We start from the raw sequence: 24,292 nt of genomic DNA on the forward strand, positions 1-24,292 counted from the left end.
CCTGAGTAACAGTTCTGTGTCCCTGAGTAACAATTCTGTGTCCCTGAGTAACAGTTCTGTGTCCCTGAGTAACAATTCTGTGTCCCTGAGTAACAGTTCTGTGTCCCTGAGTAACAATTCTGTGTCCCTCAGTAACAATTCTGTGTCCCTCAGTAACAATTATGTGTCTGTCCCTGAGTAACAATTCTGTGTCCCTCAGTAACAATTCTGTGTCCCTCAGTAACAATTCTGTGTCTGTCCCTGAGTAACAGTTCTGTGTCCCTGAGTAACAATTCTGTGTCCCTGAGTAACAATTCTGTGTCCCTCACTAACAATTCTGTGTCTGTCCCTGAGTAACAATTCTGTGTCCCTCAGTAACAATTCTGTGTCTGTCCCTGAGTAACAATTCTGTGTCCCTGAGTAAAAGTTCTGTGTCCCTGAGTAACAATTCTGTGTCCCTGAGTAACAGTTCTGTGTCCCTGAGTAACAATTCTGTGTCCCTGAGTAACAATTCTGTGTCCCTCAGTAACAATTCTGTGTCCCTCAGTAACAATTATGTGTCTGTCCCTGAGTAACAATTCTGTGTCAATCAGTAACAATTCTGTGTCCCTCAGTATCTATTCTGTGTCTGTCCCTGAGTAACAATTCTGTGTCCCTGAGTAACAGTTCTGTGTCCCTGAGTAACAATTCTGTGTCCCTGAGTAACAGTTCTGTGTCCCTGAGTAACAATTCTGTGTCCCTGAGTAACAATTCTGTGTCCCTCAGTAACAATTCTGTGTCCCTCAGTAACAATTCTGTGTCTGTCCCTGAGTAACAATTCTGTGTCCCTCAGTAACAATTCTGTGCCCCTCAGTAACAATTCTGTGTCTTTCCCTGAGTAACAATTCTGTGTCCCTGAGTAACAGTTCTGTGTCCCTGAGTAACAGTTCTGTGTCCCTGAGTAACAGTTCTGTGTCCCTCAGTAACAGTTCTGTGCCCCTCAGTAACCATTCTGTGTCTGTCCCTGAGTAACAATTCTGTGTCCCTCAGTAACAATTCTGTGTCTGTCCCTGAGTAACAATTCTGTGTCCCTCAGTAACAATTCTGTGTCCCTCAGTAACAATTCTGTGTCTGTCCCTGAGTAACAGTTCTGTGTCCCTGAGTAACAATTCTGTGTCCCTGAGTAACAATTCTGTGTCCCTCACTAACAATTCTGTGTCTGTCCCTGAATAACAATTCTGTGTCCCTCAGTAACAATTTTGTGTCCCTCAGTAACAATTCTGTGTCCCTCAGTAACAATTCTGTGTCTGTCCCTGAGTAACAATTCTGTGTCCCTGAGTAACAGTTCTGTGTCCCTGAGTAACAATTCTGTGTCCCTGAGTAACAGTTCTGTGTCCCTGAGTAACAATTCTGTGTCCCTGAGTAACAATTCTGTGTCCCTGAGTAACAATTCTGTGTCCCTCAGTAACAATTCTGTGTCTGTCCCTGAGTAACAATTCTGTGTCCCTCAGTAACAATTCTGTGTCCCTCAGTAACAATTCTGTGTCTGTCCCTGAGTAACAATTCTGTGTCCCTGAGTAACAGTTCTGTGTCCCTGAGTAACAATTCTGTGTCCCTGAGTAACAGTTCTGTGTCCCTGAGTAACAATTCTGTGTCCCTGAGTAACAATTCTGTGTCCCTCAGTAACAATTCTGTGTCCCTCAGTAACAATTCTGTGTCTGTCCCTGAGTAAAAATTCTGTGTCCCTCAGTAACAATTCTGTGCCCCTCAGTAACAATTCTGTGTCTTTCCCTGAGTAACAATTCTGTGTCCCTGAGTAACAGTTCTGTGTCCCTGAGTAACAGTTCTGTGTCCCTCAGTAACAGTTCTGTGTCCCTCAGTAACAATTCTGTGTCTGTCCCTGAGTAACAATTCTGTGTCCCTCAGTAACAATTCTGTGTCTGTCCCTGAGTAACAATTCTGTGTCCCTCAGTAACAATTCTATGTCCCTCAGTAACAATTCTGTGTCCCTCAGTAACAATTCTGTGTCTGTCCCTGAGTAACAATTCTGTGTCCCTGAGTCACAGTTCTGTGTCCCTGAGTAACAATTCTGTGTCCCTGAGTAACAGTTCTGTGTCCCTGAGTAACAATTCTGTGTCCCTGAGTAACAGTTCTGTGTCCCTGAGTAACAATTCTGTGTCCCTCAGTAACAATTCTGTGTCCCTCAGTAACAATTATGTGTCTGTCCCTGAGTAACAATTCTGTGTCCCTCAGTAACAATTCTGTGTCCCTCAGTAACAATTCTGTGTCTGTCCCTGAGTAACAGTTCTGTGTCCCTGAGTAACAATTCTGTGTCCCTGAGTAACAGTTCTGTGTCCCTGAGTAACAATTCTGTGTCCCTGAGTAACAATTCTGTGTCCCTCAGTAACAATTCTGTGTCCCTCAGTAACAATTCTGTGTCTGTCCCTGAGTAACAATTCTGTGTCCCTCAGTAACAATTCTGTGTCCCTGAGTAACAATTCTGTGTCTGTCCCTGAGTAACAATTCTGTGTCCCTGAGTAACAGTTCTGTTTCCCTGAGTAACAATTCTGTGTCCCTGAGTAACAATTCTGTGTCCCTGAGTAACAATTCTGTGTCCCTCAGTAACAATTCTGTGTCCCTCAGTAACAATTCTGTGTCCCTCAGTAACAATTCTGTGTCTGTCCCTGAGTAACAATTCTGTGTCCCTCAGTAACAATTCTGTGTCCCTCAGTAACAATTCTGTGTCTGTCCCTGAGTAACAATTCTGTGTCCCTGAGTAACAGTTCTGTGTCCCTGAGTAACAATTCTGTGTCCCTGAGTAACAGTTCTGTGTCCCTGAGTAACAATTCTGTGTCCGTCAGTAACAATTCTGTGTCCCTCAGTAACAATTCTGTGTCTGTCCCTGAGTAACAATTCTGTGTCCCTGAGTAACAGTTCTGTGTCCCTGAGTAACAATTCTGTGTCCCTGAGTAACAGTTCTGTGTCCCTGAGTAACAATTCTGTGTCCCTGAGTAACAATTCTGTGTCCCTCAGTAACAATTCTGTGTCCCTCAGTAACAATTCTGTGTCTGTCCCTGAGTAACAATTCTGTGTCCCTCAGTAACAATTCTGTGTCCCTCAGTAACAATTCTGTGTCTGTCCCTGAGTAACAATTCTGTGTCCGTGAGTAACAGTTCTGTGTCCCTGAGTAACAATTCTGTGTCCCTGAGTAACAGTTCTGTGTCCCTGAGTAACAATTCTGTGTCCCTCAGTAACAATTCTGTGTCCCTCAGTAACAATTCTGTGTCTGTCCCTGAGTAACAATTCTGTGTCCCTCAGTAACAATTCTGTGCCCCTCAGTAACAATTCTGTGTCTTTCCCTGAGTAACAATTCTGTGTCCCTGAGTAACAGTTCTGTGTCTCTGAGTAACAGTTCTGTGTCCCTGAGTAACAGTTCTGTGTCCCTGAGTAACAGTTCTGTGTCCCTCAGTAACAGTTCTGTGTCCCTCAGTAACAATTCTGTGTCTGTCCCTGAGTAACAATTCTGTGTCCCTCAGTAACAATTCTGTGTCTGTCCCTGAGTAACAGTTCTGTGTCCCTGAGTAACAGTTCTGTGTCCCTGAGTATCAATTCTGTGTCCCTCAGTAACAATTCTGTGTCCCTCAGTAACAATTCTGTGTCCCTAAGTAACAATTCTGAGTCTGTCCCTGAGTAACAGTTCTGTGTCCCTGAGTAACAGTTCTGTGTCCCTGAGTAACAATTCTGTGTCCCTAAGTAACAATTCTGTGTCCCTAAAGTATCTGTGGCTCTAACTCTGTCCCTAATACAGAGAGGTCTGTCTCTCTTGAATGACCGGAGGCAAATGGAGAATTGTAAGATGGCCGCAATTTATAGCTCCACCATTACACAGTGCTGGCTGGCTGGCTGCTGATTGGCTAATGCGATCACATGTCATGAATGAATGCATTATGGGTCTGCGCGCCTTCCCAGAGATCCCCGCTCCGTCGCCACACATGTCGCCGCCATTTTTGGAAAAATTTCGATTCGCGCATCCGAAGTCTGCTAATTTTCGGATTCGGCGAATCAAATTTTTTCTAATATTCGAAACGAATTCCACTTAGCCAAGTTCGATTCGCTCATCTCTAGTTATAAAGATAAACTAATTTGTCAGAGAAATTTACCCTCTTACGTGTCAATTAAGGCCTTAGAAGTGGACAGAAACTCTCATCTACTATATCCCTACAATCACCCAATTGTAGGAGGTACAAGATGGAGACCACAATCAAACTAAACTGCAGCCTTTCCCCTGCAATGCCCCCTAGTGGATGAAATGCACATTTATCTTGTTTGAGATCTGCATTGAGAAGTAAAGTGGTCTTCATGTTATATAGTTTGAATACCATGTCATAGATATAATACTTATCATTGTAAAAGAACATATTCCACACAGTTTTGAAAAAAAAAAAAACAGTTTTTCCCTCAATTTTTGCATTTTTTTCCAGGCATTCCCATCTCTACTACTGACGTCATCTTCTGTTTGCTAATTTGGTATCTTTACTGCCTGTCTGATATGTATGATATAGCCTGAGTGCTAAATATTCTGTACATGTTTGAGCATCCCAGCAGTATTCAGACTATCTTCATATCATCCACTGTGTCTGGACCCACTACTACTCCTCCTGCTATGTCCTGCTATCAGTGTCAAGGGCTATTGTGTAGGGGAAGCCCTTTCATCATCTCAGTCTCTACCAGATATGTGACACCACTACTGAGCTGCTCACTGTTCACATTGCTGGAGAGGAAGCTGTAACCGAGGCCCTCCAGGCAAGCATCTTCCTTAATCTGCTGTATTCAGTCTGTGGATATGTAGTTGTATTACTTCTGCTTTCTACTGATCTTAGAGTTATGGAAATGTATGGAAGGCATATACATAGGACTAAGACATATACTGTAAATAAAAACTGAAAAATAAAAATGCCACTGTGTAGTTTTATTACCTTACAGAGTAGCCCCAGAAGTGTGGGGGCACAGTTCACAGGCCTTATTTCTTTTTTGAAGCCTAGACTGTAATTCATTGTTCCCAGTCCAGAGACTATTGGTAGTATAGCACTACAAATTTTTAAGGATATTTTGAGCAAGTCACAAAATGGAGGCTTCCAATGATACAAATATATTGTAATTTTTTACACCATGCTTGCTGTAATCTTCCAGTGTGGCGGGAGTTAATACAGCTAAGAGGTTGTCACAGGATCTCATCAAGAGAGCCTGACTATGCCTTCCCTTTCTGCCCAGCTAATCGATGGACAGGCATCGATGGAGGAGGTTTTCAACTAAAAGAATAAGCATCAGCACAAGGGAAGCCTCCTCCTGACTGTATGTTGTGCCGATTATTCTGTTATTTTATTTTTATGTTTTCTATTAAACTTTAAGTAAAAAAAAAGATAATTTTTTCAGGCCTGGCCATAATAAATAATGAGCATAAATGTGTACAAAACCCATTTTACAGTCCCTAACATTTCCCAACAAAATATCGTTAAATGCAACATTAACAGCCAGCCTATATAAACAAAAGGTTTTTTTTTTTCTTGTCGGTTAAATCCGTTGTGCCATGGATGGTTTAGTATCCCTTTGTTCTCATGTCCTGTTTTTGCACACAGGTGTGGTGTCCATGTTTTCCTAATGATATAGTCAGTTTTTCCAGCCAATCACTGAGGTGTTGGGCAGTACTAAGGCTGGGACTTTGTTTTCGGAGCAGGTCTTAACAGATAGGAAACAGGAATACTATGCAGGTATGTCAGCCTAACTCACAGGCAATTATGAAGGATAAGCTCCAGTTTAATAATTATAAATGGTGCTGTTATACAATATGTTATTTTGCTTTTGTGATTCCAGGGTACGTATTACTCTAAAGTGGGTGTAGATCTTTTACAAAGGATTAAAGAGCAACATTAAGGGATTTTTGACATCAGGTGTAATGCAGGAATGAGCACAAAATTGTGCAATTTCCCTCACCACACAAAGTTCGGTGTCTTCTGCAGATGCACACGGGTATCATTCATTGTTAATGGCACCAGATGCATCTGGCAAACGTGCATGTATTTGCGGCTACCAAAACACATGGTAACACAGTACCACACAGTTTGGTGTGTCTGCACTGATTTTTGCACATAAATGTGCAAAATGCAAGCACCTTATGGAATGAACAAGCCCTAAAAAATACTCAATTTGTGCTTGCTGAATGCCTTAAAGTGGATCCATTCCCCCCAAACTAAAAATGCATGGTGCATGCACCCGTATGTAAATACTTTGTGTATATATACATGTAATCTTTTATGTACATGTACTTGAATCCTACTTCCACATTTACTGAGGCATCAATGACGCAGCCATGTCCTCAATAAATGTAGAAGTAAGCCTCAGTACTCTGCAAGGTCTCAAAAGATTTCATGAAATTTAATGAGATCTTGAGGGAAAAGGTTTTTTTTTGCTGTTACATGTAAGTAATGTTGCCAACGCTGTTTGCTGTTACAACATTTAAATAATGTTGGCAATGTTGTTGGGAACATGTAAATAAAGAGCTTTTAGTGTGCAGGTGCAACATTTCCTGCATGTCAATCGGATGGTGCTGAAACCTATTCCGAGAACAAATGGTAGAGAGATTCTGCTGCTCTTTAGTAAAATGGTTGCTGCAATAAGAGTTCAGGAAATAAAATAAGATAAGGTAATCAGGAAAGCAAAAGTACACATAACAGCGAATAAATATTTTTTATTTGACATTAAGAACATTTTGCATAGCGCTTTTATTTTATTATTTTCCGTTCTGGGTGAAAGTTTGTTTTAAACCTACACAAGAAGTGCCTTATCTGTAAGATGTGCTACAGTAAAAGTGACATGCAGTAAGAAAAAATAAAAACTATTACCACTAAATGACAGTTCCATCCCTTATCTTCTTCTGTTGGTAAATAAAGCAGCCCAGGGATCCCAGGTTATGTCCTTGACCACATATGGTGATGACCAGAAGTGATCAGTGACGTTTGCCAACATAACCAGCCAGATGTGGCTGCTGAATGTTTGTTGACATTCAGCAACTGGCTAGGTTGATGTCATTTGTAGCAGTTGGGCTTGGAAGGTCATTGTGTTTGTATTGGTGGGTTGTTGGGCATTGTTCATCATGATTTATGATGGCTATAGTGTATATCGCTAGATAAAAGGAATTGTGACAGTGTTAGGACCTGCCACTGTGTAAAAAGAGGTAAATGGCACAAGGCAGACTGAGGGGCTCCAGAATGGCTGTTATGAGAATCTAGTTGACATTATTGATCATTTATGGTCATGACTACATTTGGTCAATTACATCACCCATGATATGTGCAAAAAGCCAGGGAGCAAGTGACCCGAGAAGGTTAATTTAGTAGTGGTAGTAATACCCCCTACTAAATAAATCATTTCTGACTTCAGCAGCAACAATCTGACCATTTAGTTTGTCTGTTCAAACTCATGGTTGATTCAAAACTGAAGCTTATCTCTAATGCCTGCTATTGCATGTCCCTGCACCTTTAAGGAACAATTGGCTCCGTTTAGGAATGTCTGCCCTTAATTTGTCCACTGCTATATATGCTCCAACTTGGAGACTCTCAAATATAAGAGTTAGAACCATGCTTTACAGAGGAGCCTTAGAGAGGTAGTGCAGCTTCCACATACATTTGGAATGTGTGCAACTAAAACCTCTGTTTTTATTGTAAATTGTTAGACTTTTTTTTTGCAAGCTAGCTAGTAAGTGTGCTGGGATATGGCAGTTCCTCTGTTTGTTTGCATTGCGAAATGTTCATCCATGTGCAACTTACTTCAAAAGTTAGTTAGAAATTGCAGTGGTTGCCATTCTTGCATAGTTTGCTGTTTGGATTTCGGGTGGGGAAAAACTGGACGCCTTTAGATGCCACTGTGATCTTGTTGGGCTTCTAATGTGTCCCTGCACCATTAAGGAGGATTAGACTCCCTTCAAGCATACCTGTCCTTAATCTATCCATTTCTATATGTGCTCCAACTTGAAGACTCTCAAAAATAAGAGTTAGGACAACAAATTACAATGGAGCTGCGGCGAGGCAGTGCTTCTTCCACATATATTTACAAATGCATGCAACTAAAACCTCTGTTTTTAACATAAATTGTTAGACAGTGCCAGCTTGTTTTATTCTTGTCTTTTTGGTTGTTTTTTTTTGTTTTTGTGTTGTTTTCCAGGTTAGCTAGTAAGTGTGCTCAGAAACTTTCTGTCATGTAAGTTTTGTATTTAACAATGCAATTTGTCTGTAAACAATATGAAAAATTCTGTAAATTTAATTGAAAATTATTGTTTATGTTCCAGAGTGGTCATTTTTTCAAAAATATTCAAAATTAATTGGATACCTGGCTGATTAAACCTACAATCAAATTGAAATGGTTGTATGATAGAAATAAGCTATAGAGGATACCAGTGGACCTTTATTATACTATGTTGTATTGTCAATACTCGATTAGCAATGTCAAAGCGGATGAGAATAAAGGAAGTCGGATTGGCTGCACTCCAAACAATCCACATTATTCAACCATGATAAAATCAATACAGACAGTGGAAATACAGTGGGGGACTGGCAGGTAAACCTGTTTCATGCTAAAGACAGCGCTAGTTCATTACCCAGTTATGACTAAGTAAAGTACTGGGTAATGATTTAGTGCTGTCTTTAGCATGAAACACATTTACCTGCCAGCCCTGCACTGTATTTCCACTGTCTGTATTGGTTTTATCTTGGTTCAATAAAGTGGATTGTTTAGAGTGCAGCTGATAGGACTTCCTTTGTTCTAATCTATGCAGCACAAGAGCTGGGCTAGCACCAACAGGTGGAGCTGTGCTTGGAGATTGGGAGTCTCTCTACCTTGAGTAGCGGTAAACATATATGTGTGAATGTCCCCAATCTTAAAGCGGCGCTACAGTCAGTTTTGTAGCTGTGACTTATAATAAACACACACTCACCTGTCCCAGGGTCCAGCGATGTGCCATCCATTCTCTCCTTCTTCTCTCCCTGGAACCGGCATCACAACTATGGGCACCCGGCTGTGACAGCTTGCAGCTTCACAGCTAGGTCCCCACTGTGCATGCGCGAGTCGTACTGCACATTCTGATTGGTCTGGCAGTCTTCTGGGATTTGTGGAGGTTCCCAGAAGACTGTGGGAGGAAGGAGGGGGACGAAAATTCTGGCTGACTTTGCCACGGTGAACTGAGCTAGAAGTGTTAGTGGGTACCTGTCAAAAACAAGTATCTGCTCCCCCTTACCCTCCAAAAGGTGCCAAATATGGCAGTGGAAGGGAGGGGGAGGCAAACAATCGGAGCCTCCACTTTTGAGTGGAATGCCACTTTAGTAGTCCTCTAGTATAGATTGGAGCATCTATATGTTTTTTTATATGTTGGTTTAGTTCTTTTTGAAAAAAATCTTTTTGTACAAATAAATGTTGTCATTTTAAAGAAATAATTGTTATACCAGAAGGCTGTCTTTATTGTCCCATCATAAGTGAGAAAATTCTTTAATGTTGTACAAATAAGGATGGTGGAAACCACACACTGAGTTACACTAAATCATTCACATTATCTTCTGTTTCTCTTCTGTTTGTTTCTATTGTGAAATGTCCTTATAGGACACCTTACTTCAAAAACTAGCTATAAATTGGTGTGTTTGTCATTCTTGCTTAGTAATGCTAGATTTACTTATCTCCTGAGATTTTTCCATTCCTGTTGTAGTATTAATAGTAAATAATAGTAAAAAAAGGTTTTGAAGTCATGCCATGGCTGTAGGCTAATATGGCTCTTAATTTGATTTCAACAATAAATTGATAAACATTGCAAAAACTGCTTTTTTTGCAGTATGACTTGTGCAAAATGCCATCAGTAACATGTTTTGATCAGAGAGGAGATGGATCTTTTGCTTGAACATAGAAAAAGTAAATTAGGTACTCAAGCAAAAGAGAGACTATATAGACTGCAATGTACTGGAAACAATGTAGGCAGTCTACCTTAGTCTTGTTAAATGGGAATGTAACTAGTGGACAAGAATTTAATGGCAGCCAGTTTTGATAAAAAAGGAAAAAAAAAAACTTTTCATGTTTCCTATATATAGGTAATATTTTTAAAACACCCATCTTTAAATTTGAAAATGTAATACAAGGCACTTTTACCCCTTTCCTGCCCAGGCCAATTTTCAGTTTTCAGCACTGTTGCACTTTGAATGACAATTGCACGGTCATGCAACACTGTACCCATATGAAATTTATATCATTTTTTTCACACAGATAGAGATTTCTTTTGGTTGTATTTAATCAGCTCTGTTTTTTAAACTCTTTGATAAATAAACAAAAAAAGACCAAAAATTTTGAAAAAAAACCCCTTGTTTTTCTTTGTTTCTGTTTGGCCTTTCTTCGTAAATTCAGGCCAAAATGTAGTCTGTTACATTTCTTTGTGAAAATAACCCAAATCATTGTATATTATTTAGTCTGTAGGAAAGTTATAGAGTTCACAAACTATGGTATATATCTAAAAATCGATCAATCCTGCTGTACTGAGAGTCTCATTTCTGGAGGCCCAAAAATACCTGGATAGTACCCCCCCCCCCAAATGACCCCTTTTTAGAAAATAGACAGTGCAAGGTACTAAGTAAGAAGCATGGCAAGTTGTAATTTTTGTCACAATTTACTGGAGAATTAAAAAAAAATCACAAAGCGCTATCATAGCTGGTGTGGCGGTGATCAGGGACACTGACTGGTGACAATATGTTAAAAACACACATATATACAGTGGGGCAAAAAAGTATTTAGTCAGCCACCATTTGTGCAAGTTCTCCCACTTAAAAAGATGAGAGAGGCCTGTAATTGGCATCATAGGTAGACCTCAACTATGAGAGACAAACTGAGGAAAAAAATCCAGACAATCACATTGGCTGATTTGGAAAGAATTTATTTGCAAATTATGGTGGAAAGTAAGTATTTGGTCAATATCAAAAGTTAATCTCAATACTTGTTATATATCCTTTGTTGTCAATGACAGAGGTCAAACGTTTCCTGTAAGTCTTCACAAGGTTGGCTCACACTGTTGCTGGTATGTTGGCCCATTCCTCCATGCAGATCTCCTCGAGAGCAGTGATGTTTTGGAGCTGTCGCTGGGCAACACGGACTTTCATCTCCCTCCAAAGGTTTTCTATGGGGTTGAGATCTGAAAACTGGCTAGGCAACTCCAGGACCTTGAAATGCTTCTTATGAAGCCACTCCTTCGTTGCCCGGGCGGTATGTTTGGGATCATTGTCATGTTGGAAGACCCAGCCACGATTCATCTTCAATGCCCTTGCTGATGGAAGGAGGTTTGCACTCAAAATCTCACGATACATGGCCCCATTCATTCTGTCCTGTACATGGATCAGTCATCCTGGTCCCTTTGCGGAGAAACAGCCCCAAAGCATGATATTGCCACCCCCATGCTTCACAGTAGGTATGGTGTTCTTTGGATGCAACTCAGCATTCTCTCTCCTCCAAACACGACGAGTTGTGTTTCTACCAAACAGTTCTATTTTGGTTTCATCTGACCATATGACATTCTCCCAATCCTCTTCTGGATCATCCAAATGCTCTCTAGCAAACTTCAGACGGGCCCGGTCACGTACTGGCTTAAGCAGGGGGACACGTCTGGCACTGCAGGATCTGAGTCCCTGGTGGCGTAGTGTGTTACTGATGGTAGCCTTTGTTACGTTGGTCCCAGCTCTCTGCAGGTCATTCATTAGGTCCCCCTGTGTGGTCCTGGGATTTTTGCTCACCGTTCTTGTGATCATTTTGACCCCACGGGGTGAGATCTTGCGTAGAGCCCCAGATCGATTGATTTGTTCACACCAAGCTGCTTCCTATTGCAGATTCAGTCTTCCCAGCCTGGGGCAGGTCTACAATTTTGTTTCTGGTGTCCTTCGACAGCTTTTTGGTCTTCACCATAGCGGAGTTTGGAGTGTGACTGTTTGAGGTTGTGGACAGGTGTCTTTTATACTGATAACAAGTTCAAACAGGTGCCATTGATACAGGTAATGAGTGCAGGACAGAGGAGCCTCTTAAAGAAGAAGGTACAGGTCTGTGAGAGCCAGAAATCTTGCTCGTTTGTAGGTGACCAAATACTTATTTTCCACCATAATTTGCAAATAAATTCTTTTTTTTCTCATTTTGTCTCTCATGTTGAGGTCTACCTATGATGCCAATTACAGGCATCTCTCATCTTTTTAAGTGGGAGAACTTGCGCAATTGGTGGCTGACTAAATACTTTTTTTCCCCACTATATATATATATATATATATATATATATATATATATATAATTTTAAAAATTAACTTTTTTTTATTACTTTCTATTTTATACATTTTTTTATACACTGTTACCAGAGCAATACAGTGGTCACTCAGAATGAGGACTGTCCCACTCAGCCATCAATCTGCTATAGGCTGGACAGGAGCATGCTAATATTAGAATATTATATAATATATAATATACTGTGTGGGTATATATAGACATATACTGTGTATATTGTGGCAGTGCGGTATCCTACCAGGGTCTAAATCAAGGTTATAACCCAGGATTCTCAACTAAACAGATTGAGGGGCTCCAGGCTGTTTGCGTAATGCAGAGGAAACTGGTTTTTCAGTTTCTTGGTTGGTTCCTAAAGTCTGTTTTGGGACCTGGGGCCTGGAGGTTTTCGAAGTGATTTGGTAGGGATGAAATCTCCAATCCAGGGTCCATGTTTTCGGAACCCCCAGCACACTAATTGCATAGATGTGTACAGGCCTTTTTTGTAGAGGCCTAACCATGATTCTGGGCTCCACCTCGGCAGATAGGAGGTCGATGCCCAGCAATCAGGAGAGCTTCACCGAGGAGAGGTGGGAGCTAGAGCAGCAAGGGGCTGCTATCTGTGTGCAAAGAGCTGTTTAGAAAAGAGTCTGCAGGAGACAGACATGGTCTGAAGTAGAAGACCAGAAGCAGCTGGATTGTATGTATAAGCCAGGAGGCTAAAATCTGTGTTTGGAAGAGAGAAATGCTGAAAACCCCTATGAGGGAAATCTATGTGTTGAATTTATGGAATTTGAATTTATGAAACAGCCCTTAAAAACAAGAAAGCGAGTGATGGTGTACTTTAAACCTCTACCCTTGATGCCAGTTCCCACAATATATGGGAAGTTAATATATATAATATACATTCACTCTTTATTAGGTACACCTGTTCAATTGTTTGGTGACACAAATTGCTAATCAGCCAATAACAGCAACTCAGTGCTTTTAGGCATCTACTGTAGATGTGGTGAAGACGACTTGCTGAAGTTCAAACCGAGCATCAGAATAAAGAAGAAAGGGGATTTAAGTGACATACAATGTGGAATGGTTGTTGGTGCAAGATGGGCTGCTCTGAGTATTTAAAAAACTGCTGATCTACTGATATTTTCACACACAACCATCTCTAGGGTTTACAGTGATCAGCCTGAAAAAATATCCAGTGAGCGGTAGTTGTGTGGATGAAAATGCCTTGTTGATGTCAGAAGAGAATGGGCAGACTGGTTCTTTTTTTTTTTTTTTTTTTATTTAAATATTTATTAAATTTTTCATGTTAATACAAAAACCCAAAAAGGGAAAAAATTCTCAAACAAATAAACATTTATAACATTTCTATCTTTCCCTTACTAAAAACTCTTTTCTTTCCCATCCCACTACCCCCCCTTCCCACCCCTCATCCCCCCTCCTCCCCCTCTGCAGACTCTAGCCCATTCTACTCCTTGAGGCTTATTAATTTTTTGCTAACATCCTAGTTCATATTTTCCTATATTTCTCTTTCAATCCTGCTCTTTCCCATTTTTCCCATCTCCTGAAATAAACTCTCATCTTATCTTCCTGTATATGGTATGATCTTTCCATTCTACCTATCTGGTTTACTCTATTAATCCAGTCTTCCTCCTTCGGTACCTCAGCCTTCCGCCAAAACTTAGGTATCAACCCTTTCGCCGCATTCAAGAAATACCAAATACCTGAGTCTTTATATTTATTTACTGATGTCTCCACATTGTGTAGGAGGCACGTCGTTGGGTCTAAGCCTATGTCAATTTCAGTTATTTCTTTAATCAATTTGACTATTATCTTCCAAAAAGCCTGGATTTTCGGACATTCCCACCATATGTGAAACACCGTGCCCATCTCTCCACATCCTCTCCAACACTTATTTGAATTCTCCCCATTCATCTTGTGCTCTACACTCGGTGTAATGTGCCATCGTGTCACGCACTTATAATTAACCTCAACCTCTCTCATACTCACATTATCGTGTATCAATCTAAACATCTTTCTCTGTCTATCTTCATCAAACCCAACTCCCATATCTCTTTCCCATTTTGTGATAAAAATTAACTTTGTGTTTGTGTCTAATTCTGTGAGTATTCTATACACTTTTGAAATACCGTGCTTCCCATCCCTTCGTGTCTCTAACAACCTTTCCAACATATTCCACTCCTGTTTTACTCTCAGGGGTTTCGGTAGAATTCCAATAAAACATTTCAATTGATGATATTTCCACTCATCTATTCTAATAAAAATATCTCCCTTATTCTCTATTAAATCTTTAAGTGGTCTCAATTCCCCCTCCACCAGAACATCTCTCAGTTGGGTATCCTCCTTTCTAAACCATCTCCCTGATATCTTATTTTTTCCCGGAGGAAAGTAATCAGTATTTGTGAGAGGCATTAAAATAGAATTAAATTCCCATTTCATGTTTTTGTGTAAATTGTCCCATATCCTAAGAACATTTAGAGTGTAGATACTTGTGCTTTCTTTAATTCCCCTAAACTGTGGTGGAACCCATATCATCTGGTTCAATCTAACGCCACTAAGATCATTTTCAATTGTTACCCAACTTTTCCCCTTATGGTTAAATGTCCAGTCATATATTCTTGCTAAAACCACTGCTTTATAGTATCTCTTGACATCTGGTAGACCCAATCCCCCTTTCTCTTTAGTCCTGCTCAATGTTTCATATGCTATTCTGGGTTTTTTATTCTTCCATATGTATCTTGTTAACATTTTTTTCATTATCTTAAAGAAGGCTTCTGGGATTTTAATTGGTACCATTTGAAATCTATACAGTATTTTAGGCATAATTACCATTTTGACTAAGTTTATACGTCCTATCCAGGATGGATTTCCACCTTCCAGTCTTTTTAAATCTTCCCTGATCTCATTTATCAAAGAGATATAGTTTAATCTATACAGATGCTTAGATGAGGCAGTGAGTTTTATTCCTAGGTATTTTATCTCTTTTTCTCTCCATATAAAGGGGAATTCTTTTTGTAGTTTTTTGCTTTTTCGTTCTTTGATATATTAATATTCAGGATCTCTGTTTTCGTTGGATTAATTTTTAAATTTGATAGTTCACCGTACTCCTTCAGAATCTTCATTATATTTGGGAGAGTTATTCGGGGGTTCCCCACATAGAACAATAAGTCGTCCGCAAAGGCCGCTACTCTGTGTTCTATGGATTCTATCTGAATTCCCTTTACCGATCCACTATTTCTTATTATTGACAACAAAGGTTCGAGTGACAATACATATAGCAGGGGGGATAGTGGGCAGCCTTGTCTTGTACCATTAGACATTCCAATGGGTTCTGATCTCTCCCCATTTACCGTGATGATTGCAGTAGGCTCCCTATATAATTTACTTATCCACTCTCGCATTCTATCGCCTATCCCCAGTACTTTTAAGTTGTCCATCATAAAGCCCCAGTCCACTCTATCAAATGCCTTCTCTGCATCAATTGACAAGAGCATCACCGGGGCTTTCCCTTTTCTACTTTTCTGAATAAGCATGAGGGTTCTCAAGCCGTTATCTCTACCTTCTCTCCCCGGTACAAAGCCCACCTGGTCTCCATGTATCCATTCAGGCATCAAGTCCCTCAACCTGTTTGCTATCACCTTTGCATACAGTTTAGTGTCAGTGTTCAATAATGAAATAGGTCTATAGCTGGAGCACTGAGATGGATCTTTTCCCTCCTTATGGATAAGCACTACATGGGCCTGTAGGGATTCTCTCCTCACTTCCATCCCACCTCCCAGAGCATTCATATATTTCTCCAGCTTGGGTAACAGTACTTCACTAAATTTCTTATAGTACTTAACTGTATAACCATCCGGGCCTGGGCTTTTTCCCCCCCCTGTGCTTTTTAATGCTGTTTTAATTTCTTCCTGGGAAATTTCTGCGTCTAGGGAGTTCAACTGTGCTTCACTTAGTTTTGGTAATCCCGCATTTTTTAAGTATGTCATCTTTTTTTTATTAATTCCCTCTTGAGTTTCTTTTAGAGGGCCTTGGGGACTAATATTATATAACTTTTTGTAATACTCCGTAAACACTTTAATAATCTCTTTATTTGAGTGGACCAACTCCCCCTTTGAGCTTTTTATCTTTTCTATATAGTTCCTATTTTTCTTTTTATTCAAAGCTCTCATTAGATATCTTCCTGGTCTGTCTCCCCATCTATATCTCTCGTTCAAAACCCTGTTGTATACTCTTCTCTTCTCCTCATCCATCAACCTCTCTAGTTCATCTTTTTTATCCAATAGCTTCTGTCTCGTATCTTTTGTTATTTTCTTCTTATGTATCTGCTCTAAGTCCAATATTTCTTTTAATAGCCCACTGACCCTCTCTCTTCTTTCCTTTTTCTTCCTTGCTCCTGCCGCAATCAAGATTCCTCTTATGAATACCTTATGGCTTTCCCAGACTGTGGCTATCGATACTTCCTCTGATTCGTTCTCCTTAAAGTATACCTTAATCTCTTTCTCGATTTTCTGAACTACCTCCTCATCCAGAAGAAGAACCTCATTTAACCTCCACCCTAATCCTCCAGTCCACCTTCTTCCCCATCCCATTTTCATTACGACCGGAGCATGGTCCGAGAACGTCCTTGTCTCTATGTCAATTTTAACCAGGTGATCTATAAGTTGATGGTCTATTAAGATGTAATCTAATCTCGAGTATATCTCATGTGCATTAGAGAAGAAGGTATAGTCTCTGTCTTTCATATGCGTTATTCTCCAGGTATCCACTAGTTGACATTCATGCATCACTTTCTTCAAAGCTCTCAGAGACCTACTCCCCTCTCTCTGCACAGAAGAGGTATTATCCCTTTGTGGATCCATACAGAAATGTAGGTCTCCAGCTACTATCAAACGCCCTTTTTTGAATTCCATTAATTTTTTCAACAGACCCTTCATATATATCTCCGGGTTTTTACTAGGGCAGTATATATTGGCTAAAGTACACTCTATCCCCTGAAGTCTACCTTTTAAGAATAAAAACCTCCCCTCCGGGTCGGCTCTTCTATCCTCCAGCTCAAATCTCATATTCTTTGCCAAACCTATTGCAACCCCTTTTGCTCTTTTAATTGGAGAATCTGCATAGTACCATATTGGGTAGTGTTTGGATTTCAATTTCACGTTTGCCTCTATCTCAAAATGCGTCTCCTGTAAAAATACCACTGACGTCGCCCTATGATGTAACTCATTAAACAACCTAAATCTCTTCCCTGGACAACTCAGTCCATTCACATTATAAGTTATAAACTGTATTTCTTCCATCTTTCCCAATTAACTCCATCTCTCTTCCAGATTGCCTCTTCCTCTTTGTCCCTTCTGTCATGCAGAGTATTAACCCAATACCTCCTCCCCTCCCTCCCACCCAACTCCCGTCCCACCCAACTCCCATCCCCTCCCCCCTCCCACCCATTTTCCCAACCCACCCCCCTTCCTCCCCCTCCCCTCTTTTTAGGCCTATTGATTGCCTACCGATCATTTGTGGTAATACTATCCACTTTTGATTTAATCTATAGGGGAAAAACTCCAGCCCTGGACAGCTTTCCGCCCTTCCCCCCCTCCCCTTTAACCCCTAAGTCCTACCAAAATATCTCAATAACAGTGGTTTGAGGGCGGCAGGGACAAGGCGGAGAGAGACAGGAGGGTGAGAGAGAGAGACAAAAAAAAAAAAAAAAAAACTATTTCTCTCCCTCTCTCCCTCCCCCCCCCGCCCCCCCCCCCACCAACCAATTGCCAGTCCTCTTTTCTTTTCGTTCTAATTTCCCAGTATTCTTCTTCCCAGCCAGGAATCTCCATTCTTTGTAGATTGAGTCTGTCGCAAAAATTTTTCAAATCTTCTGGGAACCTAAGATATGCTGTAGTTCCATTTCTCCATCCTATTAGGCACTCAGGGGTCCCCCATCTATATTGCACCTTTTGTTCTTTCAATCTTTCCAATAGAGGTCTAAGGGTTCTCCTTCTCCATAAAGTCTCTGGTGACAAGTCCGCATATATCTGTAAGTCCTTTCCTTCATACATAATTACTGCTTTTCCCTTTATCCTCTTCCAAATTTTATCTTTATCTAGGAATTCACAAAATTTGACAAGTATATCTCGTGGCCTATCCTTTCCCGAATTTCCTTGGAATTTTCCTTGTCTAGAAATTCCTTCTATTTTATATTTTTCCATATTAGTACTGTCCATTATGGAATTTAATATTTTACAGACCATCTCTTGCAAATTTTCTCCTTTAGAATTCTCTGGGACTCCACGTATCCTAATATTTCTCCTCCTATTCCTATTTTCTTGTATCTCAGCCTTATAAAACAGTTTTTCTTGGGCTTTCCCCATGTTAACTATTTCTTTTTCCAATTCGGCAATAATTTGGGACTGATTTTTGACTTTTTCCTCCGTTTCTTCCACTCTCACCAAAAGGTGTCCCAAATCATTTCGAATATTTACAATTTCTTGTTTTATTGTTTTCTCCAGATCTTTGAACATTTCTGCCATTTCTTTTTTGTTTGGTATTTGTAGCTCTGTCTCCATCTCTGTATTAGCCGATATTTGTTGGCTGCTAATGTCAAGGCCTAGTGATAGTCTAGGGCTACTTTCCAGGCTTAGATCTACTTCACCTTTTCCACTTTTGCCCTGAGTCCTTTCTGGGGTTATATTTCCCTGGGAAGTGTATTTTTTAATAGTGCCAGTCTGAGTCCCTTTTAGCCCACTTCCTTTTGCGCTTTTATTTTTCATTCTTCTATTGCTCTTATTCTTCTTTATAGGCTCAGGGGTTAAGGAGAGATAACTATTAATATATACGTCACTACTTATCCACTCATTTGATTTTCAAGCTTTTCATTCATCTTTTCTCTTCTCCTTTTCACTGCTTTATATTTCCCACTCAAGGGGATCCCCTCTCTTCTCTCACACACTGCCTCTCCCAACAGCCCACAAGAAGCACGTAATTTTATTGAGACTCGGTCAGAGTCACTCACCCTGCTCGTATCTCTCTTCTTCTCGGGGCCCGACCAGCATTTCTCTCTGTCCTTCAGCTGGGCAGTGTGTTCGTTTTAGGGGTTCCTCCAGAAAAATCCTCCTCCTTTCTCTCTCCAATCCCCCGTGTCTCTCCTCCTTCAGAAGCAGGACTCAGAGCAATGGGGCAACCATCAGAGTCCCAAACAACGGACCGACCAGCACGACCCCCAGCAGTCCAGCAACGGTCAAGGTCCCAGCCAAGAAGCCGGCAGACAGAGCTCCGGGTAGAAACCGGCTGACAGGGTTCTGAGCACTGGGCTAGGATGCAGAGTTCCGAGCAGTGAGCCTACCAGCAGGGCACCAGACTATCGGCGCTAAAACAGGGGACCAGGTATTGGGTCGGCAGCCGTGCTCCAAGGAGTAGATCCGGAGGCCGATCAGCTCCTCTCTCTCTGCACCAAACACCGGCCGGCTTCCTGGTTTCCCAGTGGTGCTTAGCGGCCGGCCACGTGGCTGCACCGCTCCACCTTATCTCTCCGCTGCCCGACACACCTTCACCCCGAGCACCGGAGCCGGATCCCTTCTCACAGATCAGCTCTCCCGCAGGGTTCCTCCATCCATCCAAGGGGGATCACCGCACCGCAGCTCCACATCACAGGTAGGGGTTTGGGGAGGTGGGTGAAGGAGCTTGTCCGAGAGCTCCTACATCTGGCTCTCGTCAGCCGCCATGGTTAGGCTCCACCCCCTCCAGCGGGCAGACTGGTTCTAGATGATAGAAAAGGAACAGTAACTCAAATAACCACTTGTTACAACCAAGGTATGCAGAATAGCATCCCTAAATGCACAACTTGAACCTTGAAGCAGATGGATTACAGTAGCAGAAGACCACTCCTGGTGGCAATCCTGTCAGCTAAGAACAGGAAACGGAGACTACAATTTGCACAGGCTCACCAAAATTGGACAATAGAAGATTAGAAAAACATTTCCTGGTGTGAAGAGTCTTGATTTCAGCTGCGACATTCAGATGGTAGGGTCAGAATTAGGCATAAATCACATGAAAGCAAGGATCCATCCTGCCTTGTATCAACGGTTCAGGCTGGTAGTGGTGTAATGGTGTGGAGGTTATTTTCTTGGCACACTTTGGGTCCTTTAGTTCCAACTGAGTATCGTTTAAATTCTGCAGCTTACCTGAGTATTGTTGCTGACCACCTTTATGACTACAGTGTACCCATCTTCTGATGGCTATTTCCAGCAGGGTAATGCACCATGTCACAAAGCTCAAATCATGTCAGACTGGTTTCTTGAACATGACAACAAGTTCACTTCTTTTGAGCACTTCAAATCCATTTTTCCATTTATGATTCCATTTGAATTAGGCATCTGTTTCTGACTATTGCTAATCAGAACTTTTTTTTCAGCTTCAAATATCTGCCTGTCCAGGACTTCTGTTTGTTTTTTAACTGTGTTCGCATGTTGTCAACCTTGACCTCCAGTCTGTCCTGATCCGGTTTGCACTGTCTGTTGCCGCTTCCTAGTTAATCCCTGCTGAAACCCATAAGCACATTACCTGCACTGGATTTTATAATGTGAACCAATGAAGATTCCTCATGTCGCCAGCTTTTTTTTTTACTGAAGTCTGTATGCTGCATCGGTTAACAGTATCCCCAGCCTAAGCAGCAATATCTCCCATCACATCCTGGAAGTTAAGCACAGCCACTCTCTTCTGGAAGCCACAAATGGCACATGGAAGGAAGTGTGGGAGACATATTACAGCTTGTGGACTGTCACACAATACCCTCTTGTACATTGCAAAGCTGTGATCCCTGCATTGTACTTGATGACCAGAGGACCTGTGACTGCCAGAGAATAGGCTGTGGGTACATGTCTAGCATTGTGGACGAGGCCTAAAGGAGAGGGGGTTTAAGTAAGCAAAAATGCTTTTTCCCAGCTCTCAACCTTTGTTATAACCTTTAAACCCTAACACTACATCTGTTCCTGACATTACTGTATGTCAAGCAAAATTTTATTTTCCTAATTTTGGATAGTGTGGAAGGTAAGAACTTTTGTGAAGTTTTAGCTGCTGTACAAGATTATGTTAGTGAGATTTACCCTCATTTCCTGTCCTGTTGACATTGTTTTACCAGACAGGAAGTGAGGGGAATAATCAAACAGCAAAAGGAACAGAAATATAAATATGTTTTTGGTAGAGTAGGGGAATGTGTATGTGTCCCTCTTGTTTTGTCCTCACTTCCTGTTTGGTAAAGCTGTTGACACCAGGAGGTGTCCAATAGGACCTTCAATCGTACATAAAGACAGTGTGGATTTGAAGTTCTTCATACTTGCTTCATTTTTCATTTTCAACTTAGTGTGCAAATTTTTTTTAGGAACAGAAAAAATTTGTAAAATGAATGAAAAAATAATAAAAAAAAATTCACAAAAAATTGTACATTTCATTTTTTTTAATCTTATACTGGTGACTTGTTCTGTTTAGGGAAAATAAATGTATTGATTGCCAATGGTTCGGGAGATAGTCGTTGAGAATCCTTTTCCATGATGCACTAGGGGAGATTTACTGAAACTGGTGCACTCAGAATCTGATATATCTGTGCATGGTAGCCAATTAGCTTCTTACCTCAGCTTTCTATGCATGAAGGTAAAACCCTTCTGTGTGCAGGAGCCATTGGCTCCTGCTGCTGTCAATCACAGCCAGTGAGCCAATGAGGAGAGAGAGAAGGGACAGGGCTGAATTGTGGCTCTGTGTGAGAATGGATATGCAGTGCAGTGGCTTGGGATGGAGCCTACTTGGATGTTCCAATATCAAGCTGCTTGCTCTGGAGGCACTTGGCAGAAGGAAGGGGTGAAGAGCACTGGCAAGGAACCAGAGAAGAGGAAAATCAGGGCTGCTCTGTGCGAAACCTCTGTACAGAGCAGGTAAGTATGACATGTTATTTATTTATTTATTTTTTATTGCCTTTAATATCACTTTAAAAAACAAACAAACAAACAAAAAACAGCTTAACATTTTTCCTTAAAAGACTGCAATTTTTATTGACCTTTAACATTTATATTTTCTAAGTATTTCAGTTTCTACCAAGCCCTGGCACCACCGAATAATAAGTATTCTGTTGAATTTTGTTTCTCTTCTCTTAGGATTTCATTATTCATATATTGCATGCATTATTCAGAAATTTAGATTATGATAATGTGCATTCAATAAATAGGAGCAAAGGTATAATTTTCATTATAGGGAAAAAAACATGCATGTATAAAAATGTGATTTAGTACATATTTACATTTAAATATAAATACTTGTATTGGAATTTGTCAAAATGGTATAGAAGTACAGATCTTGAACATAACCTAGAAAAATGTTTTAAATTACTCTAAAGGTTACAAAAATGCTTTCTAGAAGAATTTCCTATGGGTTGTTTGACTGGGATGACTGTCAGCAACCTTATTTGATGATTCTTCAGTTACAGACATGCTCAGCCAACTGATGAACAGTTGAAATCACTGGAGTGAGTTTAGTAGCAATTGACATCTCTTGTGTGCATCATTCAAAGTTTTCTGTTGTAAGTATATGTTAAGGAAGAAAAGAAATGGGTATCATGAAATGGTGCAGGCATTCTGAGAGCAGCCAGGCAATTATACTTATCTGATCAGTGAATCTTTCTGTAAACAGCAGTCTCTAAAAAAAAAAAAAAAGAAAAGGAAAAAGAACCCCACTAAAAAAAAATTTAAAGCTAAGAAAATATTACAGCTACTACTGCTAATATGTAATATATGCACTGTATATATATATATATATATATATATATATATATATGTATAAATATATATATATATCTTCTTAAAGGACACATTAAAGGTGGTGGTGATAATGTAATAATATTACCTTTGCTACTAACAGTAATGACAATGTGACATATAATATATTGTTATATCATTATGAAGTATGTAGATAATCTAAAATAACTGATGATAAATAATGAAAAACTGTGCTAAATGCATGAAAAAGTGATAAATACCTCTAATAAACAAATAATAACTGTGTATAAACACATAAACAAAATGCTTCCAATGTAAAAATAAATAAATGAAACACATAAAAGAACACTTAACAAGTGATCAAGTAGCACATAAACTCTTATCCGTGTGAAAAATGACAAATATATATGTAAACAGAAAAATGAATAAAATAAAAAATGGTAAACAATAAAAAGATATATGAAAAATAAATGAGGTGTATAGTCTTAAAAAAAGTCCAAATTATATTAATTTATCCACTAAAAAGTTCTTCAAACATTTCTTAAAAGATGACCACCACGTGAGAAAATATATTGTGAAAAATATGGTGTTCCCCCCTCTCAGGTGTACACTCACCAGCAAGTGTTGCCTCCCACTCTCATGGTTGACAAAATTGGCTTAACCTCCCTGGAGGTATTCCCGAGTGTAGCTCGGGGTAAAGTTTTAGCACCACAAGCGGTAACCCCGATCTACACTCGGGAATACCCTGCAGCGTTGCTCCGGGATCTCTTCTTCACTCACCTTGTCCTGCACTCCCGCGATGTCCCTCCTGCAGTGTCCCCTGCAATGTCCTCAGGCGGATGTCGGCATCTGTCTTCTGGGTTCTTTCCCCTGCAAGCGTCGGGACGTACGGGGACGGAACTGGCAGGAAATTTGAAATATGTAAAAGTGACACTTTGGCATAAAGGAGCTTTTTTTTGTACTGCACCATTAGGGTATTCTCTTCTTTTCTCTTACATGGCCATTATTTGAGTGTGGAGTACTGGGAGGAAAAAGGATTCACTGATCATTATTTCTAATGTTGAAATATTGTAATTCATGTGCACCTGATACATGTTCTTGGTCATTTTGAAAGGGAAGGAGATTGGAATGTAATGGTCTGGTTAATCTTCTTTTTCCATTGAAGAACATCTATTAAGCCAATTTTGCCAACCATGAGAGTGGGAGGCAACACTTGCTGGTGAGTGTACACCTGAGAGGGGGGA

This window comes from Staurois parvus, unplaced genomic scaffold (genome assembly GCF_062004578.1).
Source record: "Staurois parvus isolate SC_StPar_1 unplaced genomic scaffold, SC_StPar_1.0 ptg000204l, whole genome shotgun sequence".
Taxonomy (NCBI): Eukaryota; Metazoa; Chordata; class Amphibia; order Anura; family Ranidae; genus Staurois; species Staurois parvus.